A 14969-nucleotide genomic window follows, 5' to 3' on the forward strand; every position below is an offset into this window, starting at 1 on the left:
TGTAATGTTGCCAGGTTGTCCTGCATTCTGAGATTGTAGGTATGATACAGTGTTTATGTAAGGAAAGACGCCAGTTTTTTAACTCATAACCTTTAGGAAGCTCAGGATTGTTTTGCAAGTGAAGTTGGAAATCCCAATCCTCCTGCCAAGTATTCACTGGAAGTTTCATGACGCTGGTCTCCATATAGGCAGAGCATCAGATTTATGTAGTTTCCCTTCTTCCCTCTGAACAAGTGCCAGCTCCAAAGTTTCACTCATTTCATTGCAGATGAATGGCTGCAAAGGAGACAGGTTTCAAGTTATTTACACTTCTTGAACTAACCGGGTTAACTTGAATTAATCTTTGTGTCTTAAATTCTTTAATTTTTTTTCTTGAAAACATTTAGTACATTTCAGTCTTCTAATAGTGTAGTTTTTTTTATTGATTGAGATACAGTGTGGTATAGGCTCTTCCGGCCTTTTGAGCAACTCCCAATTTAACTCTAGCCAAATCACAGGATAACTAACAATAACCAATCAACTTATCAAATGGCACGTCTTTGTACTGTGGGAGGGAACTGGAGCACCTGGATGAAACCCATGCAGTCACGGGGAGAATATACAAACTCCTTGCAAACAGCGGTGGGGAATTAAGTCAGATCATTTAGGTGCTTTGAGGATTCCTTAGAGATGAAGCTTGAAGTAAAACCTACCATTTTAAGTTAAAGTTTGCTTCCTTTGAGTATGCATCAAGCCCCCAGCGGTGTACAGTTTCCTCTACTCAGTGGCCATCTTATTGGGTACCTCCTGTACTTAATAAAGTTGCCACTGACTGTATCTTTGTGTTTCTTTCTGCTGTTGTAGTCCATCAACTTCAAGTTTCAATGTGTTGTGCATTCAGAGATGCTCTTCTGTACATCACTGTCGTGTCGCATGTCTACTTGAGTTACTGTCACCTTCCTTTCAGCATGAACCAGTCTGGCCATTCTTCTCTCACCTCTCTCGTTAACAATGTGCTTTCACCCACAGAACTACCACTCACTGCATGCTGTTTTGTTTCTCACTCGAGTCTCTGTAAACACTGGAGACTATTGTCGGTGAAAGTCCCAGGAGGTAGGCAGCTTCCAAGATATTCAAACCACCCCATCTGGCACTAACGATCTTTTGATGGTCAAAGACACTTAGATCACGTTTCGTCCCCATTCTGATGTTCGGTCTGAACAACAACTGAACCTTTTGAAGTTCAAGTTTAAGTTATGTTTATTGTCATTCAGCCGTACACATATACCGCCAAACGAAATAACGTTCCTCTGGATAAAGGTGCACAACACATATAATACATAAAGTAATATTACCACTAGTAAATTAACAAATATCAAGGTGCACTTATGATACAAATTAAAAAGTAAACAGTATTGGTGCTTCATGTGTGATGAGACCTGGGTGGTGGCAGAGTTCAGTACCCTTACGGCCAGGGGAAGAAGCTGGTTCCCACCCTAACTGTTCTTGTCCTACAGTACGGTACGTTTCGCCTGATGGTAGGGGTCAAAGAGATTGTTGGATGGTTGGAGAGATCATTGACAATGCTAAGGGCCCTGAGTACTCAGTGCTCCTGTTAAATATCCCTGAAGAATTTCAGAGCTGTGTACTTTGATATAAATGAACCTGTGAATATTTGACGGGTGGAAGAGAGATCCCGACGATCCTCTCAGAAGTCCTTGCAATCCTTCACTGTGACTTGTGGTCAGAAGTCTTGTAATCCCTGTACCGGGTGGTGATGCAGCTGGTCAGGACAATCTTGACTGTGCTCCTGTAAAATTGGTTAGAATGGGGGTGGGCAGAGAGCCTCGCTCACCTCAACCTCCTCAGGAACTGGAGGTGCTGCTGGGCCTTCTTGACAAAAGAAATGGTGGTGAGGGACCAGATGAGATTGTTAAGTGCACTTTCCAGAAACTTGGTGCTCCTATCTCCTACTGTGGAGGAGTTGTGTGTGTGCATTGAGGAGTGGTCACCTTGCACTTTTCTAAAGTCCACAATCATCCCTTTGGTCTTGTCCATGTTGAGACTCAAGCTGTTGTGCCTGCCCCATTCCGCCAGCAGTTCTACCTCCACTCTGTCCGCTGTCTCGTCGTCATTGTTGATGAAGCCAACCACTTGGTTTGAACTGGAACCAGCAGTGCAGTCAGGAGTCAGCAGCATTAACAACGGCGGGCTGAGCATGCAGCCCTAGGGAGCGCCAGTGCTCAGCGTGATGCAGCTAGAGATGCTTCTGCCAACATGTATTGGTCGTTGCCTTTCGGTCAAGGAGTCCAGGATCCAGTTACAGAGAGAGGGGTTGAGACCCAACAAGGGCTGTTTGCCCACCAGCTTCTGAGGGATAATCATATTAAATGCCAATGAACAGCATCCTGGCGTGTGCGGTACCATTTCAAGATGCGACAGGACAGAATGGAGTGCTGAAGCTATGACATCATCAGTGAACCGATTTGAACGATAAGTAAACTGGGAAGTGTCCAATGGAACAGGAAGATGGGATGTTGCAAGGACGTGGCGGTGGAACGAAGCCAAGTGCTGAACACGGGCGCGGAGGCCGAGTCGAGAGGCGTTACGGTCATAGCTAGCGTGGAATTGGTGCCAAGGGAGTCTTTACCTGGAGTCTTGGTCTTAGTAGAGAATTCAGGAACGATGCTAGACTTAGTCCTATGACCCATGGAATGAGGTTACTCATACACAAGTCGACCAAACGAACTGGCAGCTCCTTGTTGTGGTCACGGGGTTCTTATACTGCATTTGGTGATGGAAAGCAGGTATTTGTAGTTAGTGGAACCTGAGAATGATTGGAAACTAAACGAGGTGATTGAGGCCCAATTCCTGAGGTAAATAGCCAGGTGGGGGATTGCCAGAAGGGACCGTGACATGGGATTTAATACAATCCATAACCAGCTGCTCAAAGAACTTCTTTATTGTCAATGTCAATGCCACTGGACAGCAGTCATTGAGGCAGGTCACTGTTGCCCTCTTTGCACCAGGATGATGGTGGCCACCTTGAAGCCTGAGAGGACACTGGACTTTTCCAGAGAGATGTTGAAAATGTTTGTTAAAACCTCTGTTAACTGTGCTGCACAGGTACGTACGTGTAATCAGGCCCTGCAGCTTTACGTAGATTGACCCTTATGTGATTGTAATCCACAAAATCTGTATTCCTATCCATTTGCTTTCACTCTTTTGCAGACCAGCCTATCTACTTCAGAAATGAGGAGGAGGAAGGGATTTTCAATAGCTGAGGGAGTTTGTTCTCGTGCACTTGGCATAACAGGATGGAATGTGATGTACGTAGACAAAGTTAATTAGTTAGATAAAGCCAGCAACGAGAATATGAAAGGGGACTAACAGGAGGTCAAGTGAAATAAATCTTTTTTACAAGCCTTTGGAAATACTTTCAGCTAGAGCTGGCAAGACCAGGTGAATGAAGTCCAAGAATTCCTGTCAGTTCTGCCTCTTGCCTGTCCAGAATGAAGAAGCTATATTGTCAGAACAATTCTATATCCATCTCACAAAGCTTTATTCATATGTCAATCACTCCAGAGGATGACTGTCAGATCACCACAAAAGCCTCTTTTCAGTTTTGATGCTGCCGCTGTGATTCAGCTCCTAATAACCAAAGAATCCCATCATAAGTTTCGTGACAATCAGACGGGTGAATTTTTTTGTCTGAGAGCACAGACAGACATGTTTTAATCTCTCTGCACCCTCAGGAAGTTTTCTAGGTGACAGCAGTGTGAACCTCCAGTCACCAGCTCCATTCGCAAACACGCATGTCTCAACTACAATTTGGACGATTCTGTAAGAGATAAAGAAAGGTAAATTTGTGAATCCCTAAAAGTGGGAAAAATGTTTGTGATATAAAATCTACCATCTTCATACATACAGTATGTAGCAAGAAGTTCAGTTTGCTAATGTTATGTAATTTGATCATTCTAATGGCCATTATATACAGCTTATAGTATGCATAGAGTTGAATTGCTGGATGTATTGGCAGGAGGCCAGTAACTGTGATATTTACATGTTTAAATTACATATAATGAACTGAGAGCATGAACATTAAATTCTCCAACTTCAACAAAACTGCTCCCTCTCTATCCTCTCTCCCTCTTTCTGAACTAACCAATTCCTTATACACTCCACTCACTCCATCTGCCTATTCCTCGCACATCTCTCACAGAGAGGGGGCCTTCCCCTACGTGTCCACCTCCCACGCTATTCCTATTTACCCTCACTTGTTTATCATCACTTGTTTTCCATGCTCTACCTTCCTCTCCTGTCTCCTCCAGCCCTTTTGTACCTCCACCTATCATCTTCCAGCTTTTGTTGCTATTCCCACTCACCCCTCCTCCATCAGCCTATCAGCTCTTCCTATCCCGATCCACCCATCACCTGCCAGCTCTTGTTCTACCCCTTCCCTTCCCCATTTTATCTCCACTCTATCTTTCATTTAAGACTGGCGTTCCCAACCTGGGGTCCACAGACCCCTCAGTTGATGTTGCCTGGATTGGGGAGCATGCTTTATGAGAATAGGTTGAGTGAACTCGGCCTTTTCTCCTTAGAGCAAAGGAGGATGAGAGGTGACCTGATAGAGGTGTACAAGATGATTGATCGTGTGGATAGTCAGAGGCTTTTTCCAGCTGCTGAAATGGTTCCCAGAAGAGGACACAGTTTTAAGGTGCTGGGGGGGTAGGTACAGAGGAGATGTCAGGGGTAAGCTTTTTACTCAAAGAATGGTGAGTGCGTGGAATGGGCTGCCAGCAACGGTGGTGGAGGCGGATACGATAGGGTCTTTTAAGAAACTTTTAGATAGGTACATGGAGCTTAGAAAAATAGAGGGCTATAGGTAAGCCTAGCAATTTCTAAGGTAGGGACATGTTTGGCACAACTTTGTGGGCCGAAGGGCCTGTATTGTGCTGTAAGTTTTCTATGTTTCTATGGTCAGACTCAATGGCATAAAAAAGGTTGGGAACCCTTGATTTAAGATGAAAATGACATCTCGACCCGAAATGCCAACTGTCCATTTCCCTTCATAGATGCTGCCTGACCCGTTGAGTTCCTCCAGTATATCGTCTGTCACTCTAGGTTCCAGCAGCTGCCGTCTTTCGTGGCTCCAGGCAGCCCATATGAGTTAGGTGTAGAGAAATGGCACTGTGGAACAGTGAGGAATAGTACAATCTGGGATAAGAGAGCAGTGGATGCAGTCATCTCTGTCCAGGATGATAGATAGAGTGATCTAGTTGCAGGCACGAATGCATTGACAGCCGAGCAGCTGGGATTCTGAAACCGTCTGCGATGGAGAGTATGAAGTTGGGCAAAAAAAAAAGCCACATAGCTGGGGTGCGTTTAGAAAAGTGGTTTAGCTGAAGTGTATGTTTATTGCAGACTAAGGCAACCAAAATAATGTTGTGTGGTGTAGCACTGTGATGAAGTGATCTGGCAGTCAAGAGAATGTGGGGATTGCCAGATGTAGTTTTGCAAATAGCATGGACAAGATTAATAAATGATTTAATTTCAGAGTGATGAAAAGCTTATTGAAGATATTCTTAGCTTGTTATGGATTCATAGTGAAGACTTTTTGAGTGAAACCTGGGCATATGTCAATGAGCGAAGCAATGAATAATCATAAGACCATAAGATGCAGAAGCAGAATTAGGTCTTTTGGCCATCAAGTCTGCTCCACCATTCCATCATGCCCGATTTTTTTTATCCTTCTCAATCCCATTTTCCTACCTTCTCCCCGTAACCTATGGCACCCTTACTAATCAAGAACCTATCAACCTCCACTTTCAAAATACCCAATGAATTGATCTCCACAGCTGTCTGTGGCAATGAATTCCAAAGATTCACCATCCCCTAGCTAAAGAAATTCCTCTTTGCCTCTGTTCTAAAGGGACGTCCTTCTATTCTAACCTGTGCCCCCGGTCCTTAACCTAACTCCCACTCCCTCTCCCAATATAGAAAACCTCCTATCTAAGTCCACTCTATCTAGGTCTTTCAATATTCAAATGATTTCCATAAGATCACACCTTATTCTTCTACACTCCGATGAGTACAGACACAGAGCCATCAAATGCACCTCATATGTTAACCCTTTCATTCCTGACATCATTCTTGTGAGCCTCCTTTTGACTCTTTTCAATCCCAGCACATCCTTCCTTGGATAAGGGGTACAAAAATACTCACAATACTCCAAGTGTGGTCTGACCAATGTCTTATAAAGGCTCAGCATTACATCCTTGCTTTTATATTCTAGTCCTCTCAAAATGAATGCTAACGCTGCATTTGCCTTCCTTACTAACATTACATTATGTGGCAACAAGGTACTGGGACAAAAAGTATTGATTCTTGAAGCCGTTGTGAAGGTGGTTATGGGATTGAAAAAGTGACCTGCAGAGCAGAGGGATGAAGACTGGACAGGGTGAGGTGTCCAGGAGAAACAATGTTTGCTGTCTAGGACCTGTGGAAAACCACAAGAAAAAAGACCAAATAAAGGACGCATTAATGACTTGACTGTTTCAGAATAGTGGAACTTTTCACAAAATTCAGAGTCATGTTTCTTATCATTGACATATGTTGAGACATTTGTTGTTTTGTGGCAGCAGTGCAGTACGTAAACATTGTTATAAAATACAATAAGTATATTAAAAATAAATAAATAGTGCAAAAACAGAGCAAAATAGTGAGGTTCATGGACAGTTCTGAAATCTGATAGCAGAGGTGAAGAAACTGTTCCTAAAATCACAAAGAGAAATTTCAGATGCTGGAGATCTAAGCAACACACACGAAATGCTGGAGGAGCTCAGCAGGCCAGGGAACATCCATGGAACAGAATAAACAGTCGACGAGACCCTTCATCAGGACTGGAGTAAAAAAGATGAGGTCAGAGTAAGAAAATGGGGGGGGGGGGGAGGAGATGAAGAAATACAAGTTAGAAGGTGATAGATGAAACCGCGAGAGGGAAGGGGTGAAGTTAAGAGCTGGGAAGTTGATTAGTGAAGGAGAAAAATGGTTGGAGAAGGAGAAATCTGATAGGAGAGGGCAGAAGACCATGGAAGGGGGAGAAGCACCAGAGAAAGGTGATGCGCAGGAAAGGGGATAAGGTGATCGAGGGAAATGGGAATGGTGAAGGTGGGGGGGGGGGGGTATTACCAGAATTTCAAGAAATCAATGTTCATGCCATCAGATTGCAGGCTACCCAGGCAGAATATAAGGTGTTGCTCCTCCAACCTGAGCGTGGCCACATCACAGCAGTAGAGGAGGCCGTGGACTGATGTGTTCCTAAAATGCTGAGTGTGTGCCTTCAGGTTCTTGTAGCCCATCCCTGATGGTAGTAATGAGAAGCAGAGTCCTTAATGATGGATGCTGCCTTTTGAAGATGTTGTCACTAGTGGGGAGACTGGTGCTCATGATGGAGCTGGCCAAAGTTACAATCCTCTGCAGCTCTTTCCAATCCTGTGCATTGCCACCTCCATACCAGACAGCGATGCAAACGGTTAGAGTGCTCTCCATGGTACACCCGTAGAAATTTGCCAGACAGTCTCTTCAGATGAAAAGCGTAACTCAGTTTGAAAAGGATAAAATAACTAATTCACAGAAGCTTTAAAAAAACTGTTACTGAAATAGAGTCCACATCAACATGAGATCAACAGGCTCAGCATAAAATGCTGCTTTGAGATGTTACTGACTGGCTCGAGTACAGTCAATGCCAGGAAGCTGAAGTTAAGTAAGTACAGAAGAAGAACTCAGTGTTTTGTCATGTACAGAACTGCTGAATAGACTGAATTAAGTGCTGAATGGATTGAATGCTTTGAGGGAGTTGGAAAGTTCTGAGGGTCCTCGGAGGCAAGTTTCACCCTTGTGCCAATCCATGCACTATAATCAGAGTGGAGACGGTCAGACTGAAGACTGGCTCACTCAAGAAGTGCTTTTGCAGCTTGGATGCTTAAAGTCAGACCAAGATCTGAGAGGGAGTTAGGGTGTCAGGAAGTGTGAAAGCAGAGGCACACAGGCAGGGAGCTTTAACACACAGCCATAACAGATGATTGCTGCAACTGGAGACAAAAGTAACTGCAGATGCAGATGTAGAGTCTCCAAACTTCACCTTCCCATCCGCTCACCCACCTCTCATTTTGTAATTCATTTATCATCAGTCTGCCATTGCCTCTGAACTCCACTCCTACCTGCTACAGCCTGGCTACCTATCCTCTCTTAGTCCACTAAGCAGCTTGAACTCTTGCCTCGCATCCTCTCCCCTTTATACTATTCACCTCACCTCTCCAATCTCGTACTTGATGTAGGATTAAGGCAATTCCATCTCCCTCGTAGATGCTGCTTGACCTGCTGAATTCTTCCGGCAGATTGATAGTTGCAAATGAGTTCGTACCACCTAACTGTACTGAGTACAATGGTAATTACAACTAATGTAGCTTATGGTAAGAATTATCAGCCCATGTGATAACAACAAAATGTGGTTATTTTAGTGCTTACAGGTGACCATTAAGAGTAAGTAACGTGGGTATTTCAGAGTCAAAGACAAATTCAGTAACCACTGAAGAACTGGATGTGAGACTAGGTGTGTGCCCTTCCCTGGGGAAGCAACACATTGGAGTTATTTGTGCCTTGTCTAGATACTTCAGAGGTACCAAATGATCACATGAACTCATAGTTGGTTTAATTTCCAATTGTATTTTAATATTTATAGTTAACCAATTGTATAATTTCACATGTGTGAATATTTTAATTAATTTATGGGATTTGAAAGAGGGAGAAATATGTATAACGTATTGTATAGAGTCTTAAAGTCACAGAGTCGTACAGAACATAAACTGTCTGAGACCTGATAAGGCCCACATGTCAGTGTTGACTACCAAGATCCCATCTGTACTAATCCTATTTACCAGCACTTGATCTGTACCCCACTATGCACTGGCATTTCAGGTTCTCTTCCAGATGTTTTTTGAATACTATGAGAGTACCAGCCTTCACCACTCTCCCAGGCGGTTTCACATTGCAACTGCCCTCTAGGTGAAAATATTCCTTCTCAGATCCCCACAATGCCTCACCTTTAACCTATGCCCAATGGCCTTACAGACTGTCACAGGAAACACTTCTTACCATATCTTATTTAATCCGCTTATAATTTTGTATATCTCTCTCAGGATTCCTCAGCTTCTTCAAGAAAAACAAGCCTATTCTATCCATTCTCTCCTCATTGCATCCCAGGCAAATATCCTGCTAATGTCTCTGCACCCTTTCCAATGCAATCACATCCTTCCAATAATGGGACAACCAGAACCCCTAACTGTGGTTTAACCGCTGTTTTATAAAGTAGCACTAAGGCCTCCCTACACATATGAAAGTCAAAACAAAACACAGCAGTCACTGGAAATCTGAAACAAATGCAGAACATGCCAGAGAGAAAAACAAATCATCAGGTCAAGTAGAATCCGTGGGAAGAGAAATGGTTAACATTGATACATTTATTCAGTAGTTAGCATTCTCAACAGAGCAGCCTGCAGATGCTCTCTGTTATGTCCTGAATAATTTGTAAAAGAAGTACAATTCTCCCACTGTTCAATTTTAGTTTCTTATTGTTCTAATTATGTCCTTTCTTGTAAAAAATAGCGTATGATTTACACCTATGTTTTTTCTTATCGATGCTGCTTATGTGATGCTGTGCGCCTGGGATACAGCTGCAAGTTTTGTTTTTCATTGCACCTGTGCATGCTTGTACTTGTGCATATGACAGTAAACTTGGCTTTGACTTTGAACGGCATTTTCTCTTTCTCATTTCCCACCCATCCACCGTGTTTCTCTCTTATGTAGGTGAGAGAGTATAATCCAGGTTTTGTGCTGTTGGCTCATTTCTGATGGGAATTAGTTTGAAACTAACTAATGGAGTTGCAAGAGATTCCTTCAAGCCAGCAGTAAGTAGGGCAGTGTTCAAAGTAGATTTATTATCAAAGTAATATACGTCACCGTATACAATACTGAGATTCGTTTTCTTGCAGGCATACAAAAACACAATAGAATCCATGAAATACAACACACAATAGGATGAAGAAAGAACCAATGTGCAAATGACAAAAGCTGTGTAAATAAAAAAGAGAAATAAATAAATATGGAGAACATGAAATGAACGGCGCTTGAAATTGAGTCCACGGGTGGTGGGAACAGTTCAGTGATGGGGCGAGTGAAGTTTAGTGAAGTTATCCCCTCTGGTTCAAGAGCCTCATGGTTGAGGGGTAATAACTGTTCCTGAACCTGGTGGTGAAGGTCCTGAGGCTCCTGTACCTTCTTCCTGATGGTAGCAGCAAGGAGAGAGCAAGGCCTGTGTGGTGAGGGTCCCTGATGATGGATGTTGCTTTCCTGCCATAGCACTCTATGTAAATGTGTCCAATGGTGGGGATGGCTTTACGTGTGATGGGCTGGACCATATCCAGTACTTTTATAGGATTTTCCATTCTACAGCAATGGTGTTTCCATACTAGGCTGCGATGCAACCAGTCAATATACTCTCCAGCACACATCTATCAAAGTTCATCAAAGTTTTAGATGTGTTGCCAAATCTTCATAAACTCTTAAGGTAGTAGAGGCTCTGCCGTACTTTCTTCATAATTGCACTTGTTGTCAGGAAGCTTTAATATGGCAGTGGAGCAGTGCTTAGCCTCACAGTCATTAAGTATAAAGCGAGTAGAGCAGGGAGCTAAGCATCCTTGTAGTGCACCTATGCTGATGGAGATTGTGAGGGAGATGTTGTTATCAATCTTAACTGACTGGGTTCTGCAAATTAGAAAATCGAGGGTCCAGTTGCACAAGGATGTACTGGGGCCAAAGTCTTGAAGCTTATTGACTGGTATCTAAGGGATGATAGTATTGAATGCTGACCTACTCAATGCTATCATCCCTTCACAAAATATGTAGCATGCAGGTTGCTCCCCCCTATTGCATACTCTCATTTCATCAACAATAAGTGTGGGAAACTACAGCGTACTCTTCCCTCCCGCCCCCAACAAAATGACACTTTTGTCAAAAGTCCTGGTGCAGCAGCTGCCAGTCACCTCCTGTACTGTTGCTGTCTGGTTTGGTGCAGCATCTGTTAGGTCAGAAGAAAAGGTCATGGCTGCAGCCTACCGCCACTGCAGGACCTCTCTGTCTCCAGGACAAAGAAGCAGGCAGGAAAATATTGAGCTGTCTGGGTGGTTGTACTTTCTGATGTGCTCCCTGTTTTTCAGGTGTTTCCATATTGATTAGTGTTGATCTCCTGACACTGAATTCCATTAGTTTGCAAATGTGGTGCAATGTAACTTCTGACTGCCTCTGCCTGACGCACCCACCCAGGGTTATCTACATGCTTAGGGCAAGTAGATCATATCTCCTGTTAGGAGATTTCAGCAGTGCCCACACAAGGTCTCTGAATCCTTTGATAATCTTTCTTTCACCCTTATCCTCAAGCATGAGAGGATGACTGGCCTCTCGTTTACTTATTCTGGTTCGTTATGTCGGGTGATATAACTGTCCACATTCCCGGCTATGTTTTCATTTCTCCAGCAGATAATAGAACAACATGCTTTCTAACTTGAATGAGTTGGCCTTCAGATATTGAATGCATTTCTGAAAACTCACCAAAGTCAATAAATCCTTTCAATGAATACAAAAGTTCTAATCAAAGGTATTTTCAAAGTATCAGTTAGTATTCTGCAGTGTCAATTTTTATTGAACATCATGAATCATTGAAAGTGAAAAATACCCTGTGATAGTGAAAGAGGTAAGTTCCTCCTCCAGTGCTAAATAACAATAATATACTGGCACCTAATAGAAGAAATCCTATGCAGTCCTCAGTGTATCTGCACACTTCTGCAAGTTTTCTTTCTGGATCATGACCTTTAAGCTTCCATTCTCTGTCATACAGGCTGCAGCAGAGTAGCGGGGGGGTGGGGTCGCTGTCCGCTATTGTGTCTGCTCATTTCATTTCATCAGCAATAGGTGTTGGGAACCAGAGCACCCCGCCCCCCCCCACCCCACACACACACACACACACACACACACACACACACACACACCACCCCTGTCACACACACACACACACACACACACCACCCCTGTCACACACACACACACTCACACACACACACACACACACACTCACACACACACACACACACACACACACACACCACCCGTCACACACACACACTCACACACACACACACACACACTCACACACACACACACACCACCCCTGTCACACACACACACTCACACACACACACACACACACACACTCACACACACACACCACCCCTGTCACACACACACACACTCACACACACTCACACACACACACTCACACACACACACACACACCACCCCTGTCACACACACACACTCACACACACACACACACACACACCACCCCTGTCACACACACACACACTCACACACACACACACACCACCCCTGTCACACACACACACTCACACACACACACACACACACACTCACACACACACACACACACACACACACACACACACACACACACACACACACACCACCCCTGTCACACACACACACTCACACACACACACACACACACACACACACACACTCACACACACACACACACACACACACACACACACACCCCACCCCACCCCTGTCACAAGTAAGAGCCCTGGTGCAGCAGCTCCCGGTTGCTGTCTGGTTTGGTACAGCATCCTCTCACAGTACATGTAAACTACAGGCCATTGGCTGCAGTCTACCATCATTGCAGGACTTGTCTGTCTCCAGGGCAATGAAGAAAATCATTGCGGATGCTAACCATCCTGCCTTTTCCAAAAACTCTCCCTTCTGGAAAGTGCTATAGCGCTATTAAAACAAAAACTTCACTCCACCTTAAAAGTCAGAATCAGAATCATGTTTAGTACCAGAATTTTGATGGTTTCCAGCAGCAGTACATTGCGACACATAATGATAATGATAAACCTATAAATTGCAATGAGAAGTATGTATTAAAATAATGAATAACTAATTAGTGCAAAAAGAGAGTGAAAAAGTGTATGGTTCATTGTTTCAGAATCTGTAGTTAATCCGATCAACCACTATGGTTAGCATGCCCCACCCCCTCTATCTATTACACTTTAAACCACTTTTTACAATGTTTACATTGTAACCACATGCTGGTATTTACGTTTTTTTTGCACATTTTATTCTATATCGGCACACACCACAGCAACTTCTTAATGAACATAGATATATTAATCTTTGAGGTAGATAGTATACTGGGAACATGGGGAGAGTGAAGATGGGGGACCTTTCCAGAGTGTTTGCATTTCCATCCCTGTCTGCTCCTGATCGCTCACAACAGCTTGTCATACTCTTCCCACTGGGAATACTGTAGGGCATCACTAAATAAAAAGTTTTGAAGAATGATGGATGACCCAAATGAGCTTGCCTGGGTAGATGCTGGGATTTTACACTAGTGGGAGAATCTTGAACAAAGTGATATAACGGGGCCGGTAATTTAGGACTGAGGAAGATCGAAATTTCCTTTTGCTGAGAAAGGTGAATCTCTGGAAGTCTCTGCCCCTGCAACTGATGGAATTTGATTGTTAGAATTATTTAAAGTGGAGGTGGGTAAATATTTGACAGATTAAGAATATGGATAACTGGCCCAAGGGGTTCAAATTACAATGGGAGATAGAAAAGGCATGTAAAAAGAACAATGTTATGACAGTCATGGGGGATTTCAATATGCAGGAAGATTGTGAAAATCAAGTTGGTGCTGAAATTTGTAGAATGCCTGCGAGGTGGCTTTTAAGACCAGTTTGTGGTTGAGCCCAATCGGAGATCAGCAATTCTGGATTGGATGTTGTGTAATGAACATTGATTAGAGAGCTTAAGGTAAAGAAACCCTCAGGGGAATGCAATCAATCATAATATGATAGAATTCACCCTACAGTTTGAGAAGGAGAAGTTAAAGTCAGATGTAACAGTATTACAGTGGAGTAAAGGGAATTACAGAGACATGAGAGAGGAGCTGGTTAAGTTGATTTGAAGGGGACACTAGCAGAGATTATAGCAGTACAGCAATGGCAGGAGTTTCTGGGGCAATACATAAAGCACAGGACAGGTACATCCCAAAGATGAAGAAGTATTCTAAAGAGAGGATGACCCAACTGTGGCTGACAAGGGTCAAAAACAGCATAAAAGCAAAAGTTAAGGCATATTGTAGCGATGTGTTACACACAGCGCTGAAATTACGACATGCAGTCGGTAAGCCATTTCGAGACTAGTTTATTCAAACTTCGCGGCGCTGGCATTTAATCCCCAGCGCCCACCCTCTCCAGGTGGAAATGACATCAGAGGTGCATTACCAAAGTCTCTCCCTGCGCGCTGGCTATTTGTGAGCCGGTTCGCCTGCGCAGAAAGGGGATCGCCACAATATAATATATTAAAAATTAGTGCAAAGATAGAGGATTGGGAAGCTTTTTAAAACCCACCAAAGGCAACTAAAAACCATGATGAGATAAAGAAGAGATCTGAAGGTTAGCTAGGGAATAATGTATAAGGTCTTAAGGTAGGTAAGTCAGCTGGAGCAGATGGACCTCACCCCAGGCTACTGACAGGGGTGGCTGAAGAGATTGTGGAGTCTTTAGTGATTCTCTTTCAAGAATCGGTAGGTTCTTGAATGGCCCTGGAGGACAGAGATAAATGCAATGTTAGTATTTATTTCAAGAGGACTAGAATACAAAAGCAAGGATGTAATATTGAGGCTTTATAAGGCATTGGTCAGACCATACTTGGAGATTTTTGAGAAGCTTTGGTCCCCAAAAAGATACACTTGTATTGGAGAGGGTTCAGAGGAGATTCATAAGAATGATCCCAGGAATGAAAAGGTTAACATATGAGGCGTGTTTGATGGCTCTGGGCCTATATTCACC

The 14969-nt window shown here is 43.5% G+C and overlaps 1 protein-coding gene across 1 annotated transcript in view; it reads left to right on the plus strand.

Annotated features, from left to right (window-relative positions):
• dner (delta/notch-like EGF repeat containing) overlaps positions 1-14969 on the plus strand; it is a 275113-nt gene that overhangs the window by 194128 nt on the left and 66016 nt on the right. The window lies entirely within an intron of this gene.

The sequence above is a fragment of the Hemitrygon akajei genome, chromosome 3, assembly GCF_048418815.1.
Source record: "Hemitrygon akajei chromosome 3, sHemAka1.3, whole genome shotgun sequence".
NCBI classification, from domain to species: Eukaryota; Metazoa; Chordata; class Chondrichthyes; order Myliobatiformes; family Dasyatidae; genus Hemitrygon; species Hemitrygon akajei.